General features: G+C 43.8%; 1 pseudogene; it reads right to left on the bottom strand.

Moving 5' to 3' along the window:
• Positions 1–2,054: 2,054 nt before the first annotated feature.
• LOC139229029 (Ig heavy chain C region-like) overlaps positions 2,055–6,000 on the bottom strand; it is a 61,066-nt pseudogene continuing 57,120 nt past the window's right edge.

The following is a 6,000-nucleotide window of genomic DNA, read 5'->3' as shown; positions in this document are numbered from 1 at the left end:
TCATGTGTATGTCAGATCTCTCAAGCCCCCTAACCTTTGGTTCAACTGGGAAATACACCACCCAGTGTGATACAAAAGCCATGAAGACCAGGAAGGTTCTAGATTTGAGGATCTCAGCTGGGCAAGTAATCAGATAGAGGGGAGAAAAATCAAGACACGATTGTCACGTATGACCACGATTCGTAACCACTGCTGATAAAGTATGGGTATGTGATCGACCTGTGAATTGGGGGATGCCACCAGTAAATGGAAGAATTGGGGGAATGCACCAGTAAATTGGGAGGACACCAGGCACCACGAGAGTCGGTAACCAGAGGACACAGATTTAATGTCATTGGCAAAAGAACCAGAGGGAAGAGGAGAATTTTTTTTGTCACACAGCGAGTTGTTAGGATCTGGAATGCAGTACCTGAAAGGGTGGTAGAAGCAGATTCAATAGTAACTTTCAAAGGAGAATTGGATGAATACTTGAAAAGGAAACAATTGCAGAGCTATGAGGAAAGAACAGGGGAGTGGGACTAATTGGAAAGTTCTTTGAAAGAGCAGGCACGATGGGCCAAATGGCCTCCAACTGTGCTGTATGATTCTATGAAGGGCACTCCATCCGAGCTGAATAGGTCCTCATCCAAGGTCCATGGACACACTTTTCAGCAGGGGTCAGCATTGGGTCACGAGTCCCGGCGATTTCTCCTCTCCCAATCCGGTGGGTGTTGAGGCTAATTGTAAAGTTGGCTTTGATCAGCTAACTCGGTATAGACTGAGGGGTGAAGTTGGCACCTTCTGGTCTGTATATCGCATGTTGCATTTATCAACTGAGGCATTAGTGGGACCTTTCTCAGGCCCATCCTTGCACCTAACAGGCCAGTCAGGTGACCCTGTTGCAAGACCACCTACCAGGTGGTGCAGGACAGCATCCTGTGCTAACTCAGGCAAGATGGTTTTCCCTCCCTATAGGGGAATCACCTGGTGTCTCACCTGACACCATGGCTGAGGTAAGGAATTCTGGGTTTCAAACTTTGTGTCTCAGTGTTGCATAATCCATTGGAACACCAGCATGTGATGTCCTTCCACATATCGTTACTTACAACACAGGAGGCCATCCGGTCCTACATGTCAGTGCCGGCTCTTTGAAAGAGCTAACCAATTGATCCTAATCCCCTGCAAATTTCTCCTTTTCAAGTACATATCCACTTTCCTTTTGAAAGTTACTATTGAATCTGCTTCCACCACCTTTTCAGGCAGTGCATTCAATATCGGGTTGAATTTTTTAAAAATGTGGTCTCTCCCTTATTAAACAATGTATTCCTTTTCCTTCCGTCCTCTTCTGAAGGTGCTGACTGTTCCACATGCGCCCGTTTGCAGTACTTTGGCCAAGTGCTAGCTAGTTACGTGTGAGGTAGACAGCGAGCATCAGCAGGCTATTCGCCCATTCCTGCTGAGCCTGCTCTGGGCCTCGCCTGCCTTCCCATTAGCCATCTGGAGCAGGAGCCCTGGGCGATCTCCGCACCCACCCCCTTCTGCCTAGTTCAGGGGCACTGAGACCAAGTATAGCACCCAGACTACCATCAGCTAAATCGATGGAGACTGAGGAACCTTCCTGGCCTGTACGATGGGTCCCACAACAGACAATACAGCTACAGACTGGGCCATTGGGTCAGCTTGGTAATGATTATTCAAAGTGACTGACACACTTCAGGCTGAAGCACTACAAGAAGGACAATGAATGAAGATTTGCATTTACTGGCAGATATCAGCTCCACAACAAGCATATCTCTGAAAATAAAGCAGCTGTGACTCTATAACTGAAGACTGTGAGAGAAAAATAAGCAGCCGCCCATTGCATGGATTATTTTTTTCAGCCCCCGCCATTTTGGAGGTGCTGAATATTCCAAGGCAGTACAGAAAACCACACAAATAATGGAATATACACGAGAGAATAAATAATAAATTTGAAGGACTCCGTTTTGGATCTCTAATGAACATTTTCTACTCCAGTTATGCAGTGCCCCATTGTTGCCACAAATCAGACAGTACAAGCATGTAAAGCTTTTATCTTAACAGTCGGATTGTGTGACTGTAGCGGATGTTTTCGAAGTTGTCCCTTGTTGAACTGTACAGGAGTACACTTTCCCACTGCTCCAGTCTGTGCCGGGGACCGTCGGGTAGCTGCTGAGACTGAAGGTGTTGTCCGTGTTCCGCGACACCACACTGGTTTGGACCTCACTGCTCGTCGGACTCCCATCGACTGTCCAGCTGACCGCAGCGAAGTCCATGGACAGTTTGCTGACCAGACAAACTAACGTGCCTGCTCCTTTAGCGCTCATCTCCTTGGCTGAAGGCCCGAGCACTTTTACTGAAGACTCGGGGAGTTGCTGAGCTGCAATAGGAACCAGAGAAAACATGGCAATGATCACTATGTAAATATGTTTTATAATGTTACAGCCTGCAATACATTTCCTGCTATCCACCTCCCGATTATAGCTTACAAGTGTCCCAATTGAGCAGGAAGAATTCGGATCACTGGTGCTGACTCCCAATCTCAGATATTACAGGAAAACATCCCAACTACAGTTCTTTATTGCTCTGTTTGGAGCAGTTGGAATGAGTTGCAAGTTATGGCTGTTGGGTTTCTTAATTTTGCACCGTCTGTACTGCTCGCTAACCAGTCAAAAAACCTCACAAACTTCTTATTCAGCAACGAGGTTAATGCAGTAATTCAATCTCTGCTGCATTAATAAAGTATTTGAGTTTCACTCTTGGAGTTTGCAGCTTTGTTAAAGACAGACTGGCATTTATATTACGCCTTTCACGAGCACAGGAAGTCCCAAAGAGCTTTACAGCCAATTAAGTACTTTTTTTTGAAGTGTTGTCACTGTTGTAATGTAGAAATTGTTAAGTGAAATTGTTGGCTTGTAGCGTGATCTCCCATGGCATTGTACATGATAAGTTAGAGAACATAGAGTCTCTCTATACTGTGTCTGTAATTTTTTCATTGCTGTTTCTCTTTCTCTCCTCTCCTGTTTCTGCCTCTCTATCTGTCTCTTCTCTTCTCTCTTCCTAATTCTTTCTACAACTCTCTCTTCCTTGTACTACTCCTCTCCCTGTCTTTTACTTGGTTCCTTTCGGGTGGGAAGTGTTGAATGGTCTGGTATGGTGTAGTGGAGAAAGTAGCTACCATGGGATGGGGTTGTTGGAAAAATGTGTCCCTCGGCAACTCTGTTCCCATCCCATCTCCTCCTCATATTACTCATACTCTCCTCATCCTGTCACTCCCACTGCGTCACCTTTCCACTACCACCTTCCTGTCTATCATTAACCCTAACACTTCCCCTTTTGAACTATCCATTCATCCCACCGCTGTATCCTCCCCCACTCCTTCCACTCAGGCCTCCACTCTCTCAAGCTGTTTTCCTCATCCCCTCCCTTCCTTCCAATCCGTTTCCCTCAAAAATAGGCTGTGTTTTCTTTCAACCTTTTAACTTGGATTTTTTCGAATCAAATTAGAATAAGGAAAGGCACCATCTGTCTGTCTCTCTGTCTCACAATCAATTGGCAGTTACTTTTTTCTGTCAACAAAACATAGGTGAGATTATTAGTTCTCAAAATTCAACTTTTTTTTAACATTTTAACTAACATTAGCAATACGAAAGACACACTCCATCTTCCCCATTCAGCTCAAATAAGTTCAGACATTTATAGATAAAATAAAAGTTATAACAGTGTAGCATCAATACAATGTATGTTTCTTCTCACAAAAACAATCAAAGCCTCTCTGTTTAAGAAAAACTTAGAAAAATCCAAATTTAGTTCATAACATCACACAGTCATGAGTAAAGTTCGGGCCCAGATTTTTGGAAGATGTTGCTGCCTTCAAATAAAAGCTTTCATGAGGGCATTAAAAGACACAAAGTACACTTCAATAGATAAATTAATTCACGTTATTGTGAAATATATAACATTTTAATGTGTTTTAATTTTGTTAAAGCCCATATTTTGGACATCAGGCATTTCAGTAACAGAAAAAAAATGGCAGATCAGAAATTTTCAGCTGAAAATTTTTCACAATGCATTTTTAACAATTTGTGTGGAAAAATCACCCAGTAGCCAAATTATCCAATAACAGGGTGACTAGTTAGCCTAGAATTATAGCATAGCACAACACAGAAGGAAGCCATTCAGCCCATCGTGCCTGTGCCGGCGCTCTAAAAGAGTTATCCAATTAGCCCCACTCCGCTGCTCTTTCCCCATAGCCCTACAATTTTTTTCCTTTTCAAGTCTTTATCCAATTCCTCTTTGAAATTTACTACTGAATCTGCTTCCACCACCCTTTCCTGATCATAACAACTCGCTGCGTAAAACACTTTCAACTCATCTCCCATCAGGTTCTTTTGCCAATCGTCTTAAATCTATGTCCTCGAGTTACCGACCCTCCTACCAGTGGAAACTATTTCTCCCTGTTTACTCTCATCAAAACTCCTCATAATTTTGAATACCATTATTAAATCACCTCTTAACCCTCTCTGCTCTAAGGAGAACAATCTCAGCCTCTCTAGTCTCTCTACACTACTGAACTCCCTCATCTTTCCTATATTTCCATTATCGATGTAGACGTAGGAATTTATAATGAAATAAGTTGACACAAAAGGTCAGAAACAAAGATTTTGTAGACAGGCGTGTGCACAGACATAAGATTATTAATGATATTCATACACTGGTGTTATTAAAACTCTGGTGTCTGTATGCACTTCCTGTGCAATAAGTTTTTAAGTCGGTTCATGGACTCCCAGGTCGTTTGTAATTTCTGTGGTCTGGAGGAATCCGTGTTCCATGTGTATGTACAGTGTGTGAGGTTGCAGCCCATTATTTGAAGGGGCTGCTCCTCGATTCTTGGCTGCACTTCAGTCCCACACTCCTGATGTTTGGGCACCCGGTGCAGAGAGGAGCGGGCAGGTCGGAGGGCCTCCTCGTAGGACTACTCCTGGGCCTGACCAAGGTGGCCATTAACCGGTCCAGGCAGCGGGCAATCGAGGGGGTTGTTTAGCCCGACTGTCTGCCTCTTTTCCGTGGCGATGTTCGAGCCAGGATGTCCCTGGAGTTGGAGCACGTGGGATCTACCAGTATGCTCACAGCCTTCTGCGAGAGGTGGGCATCGGAGGAACTGGAGTGCATTATCACCCCCGGCAACCAAATTTTAATTTGATTTGGCAAGGTTCCCAGTTGATTTGGAAATTTGTGGGTTCTAGTGTCCTTACTAAAAGGGGGTACTTGATTTAAAGTTCTATCTAAAATAGTTGTAGGGCTGTTGAGTTGGGAGTGGCTTAGCCAGTCACATGATGTTCACAAGACTCAATAAAACCCCAGCCAGTTGGGTTCGGGGGTTGCACAATGAGGCAGGTGGTTGTGAGCCTGGTGGATGAACTTGTAATGTGTAGTGTGATTGTTAAACCTTTTGCTAATAACCAAGTTCTTAACAGCAATGTGTTGCTATGAATTCTTAAGCAAGAACCCTTGAAGCAAAAACATTACATGTCAGAGGACTGGAGGATTGCAAATGTTGCATCTCTGTTCAAAAACAGGTCCATGTGATTAAAGGGACATGTATGTATGCAGTATGTATGGTAAAATTGGCTAAGGGACAGAAAGCAGAGAGTAGTGGTAAACGGTTGTTTTTCAGACTGGAGGAAAGTATACAGTGGTGTTCCCCAGGGGTCAGTATTAGGACCACGGCTCTTTGATATATATTAATGACCTGGGCTTGGTATTACCTGGCGTAATTTCAAATTTTGCAGATGACACTAAAGTCGGAAATGTAGTAAATGGTGAGGAGGATAGTGAAGGACTTTAGGAGGACATAGACAGACTGGTGAAATGGGCAGACATATGACAGATGCAATTTAATACAGAGAAGTGTGGTGATACATTTTAGTAGGAAGAATAAAGAGAGGCAATATGAACTAAATGGTACGATTTTAAAGGGAGTGCAGGAACAGAGCAACCTGG

Source organism: Pristiophorus japonicus, chromosome 18 (assembly GCF_044704955.1).
Source record: "Pristiophorus japonicus isolate sPriJap1 chromosome 18, sPriJap1.hap1, whole genome shotgun sequence".
In the NCBI taxonomy this organism is placed as follows: domain Eukaryota; kingdom Metazoa; phylum Chordata; class Chondrichthyes; family Pristiophoridae; genus Pristiophorus; species Pristiophorus japonicus.
Note: the sequence above shows the minus strand (reverse complement) of the source record. Positions and strands in the feature narration are given on the sequence as shown.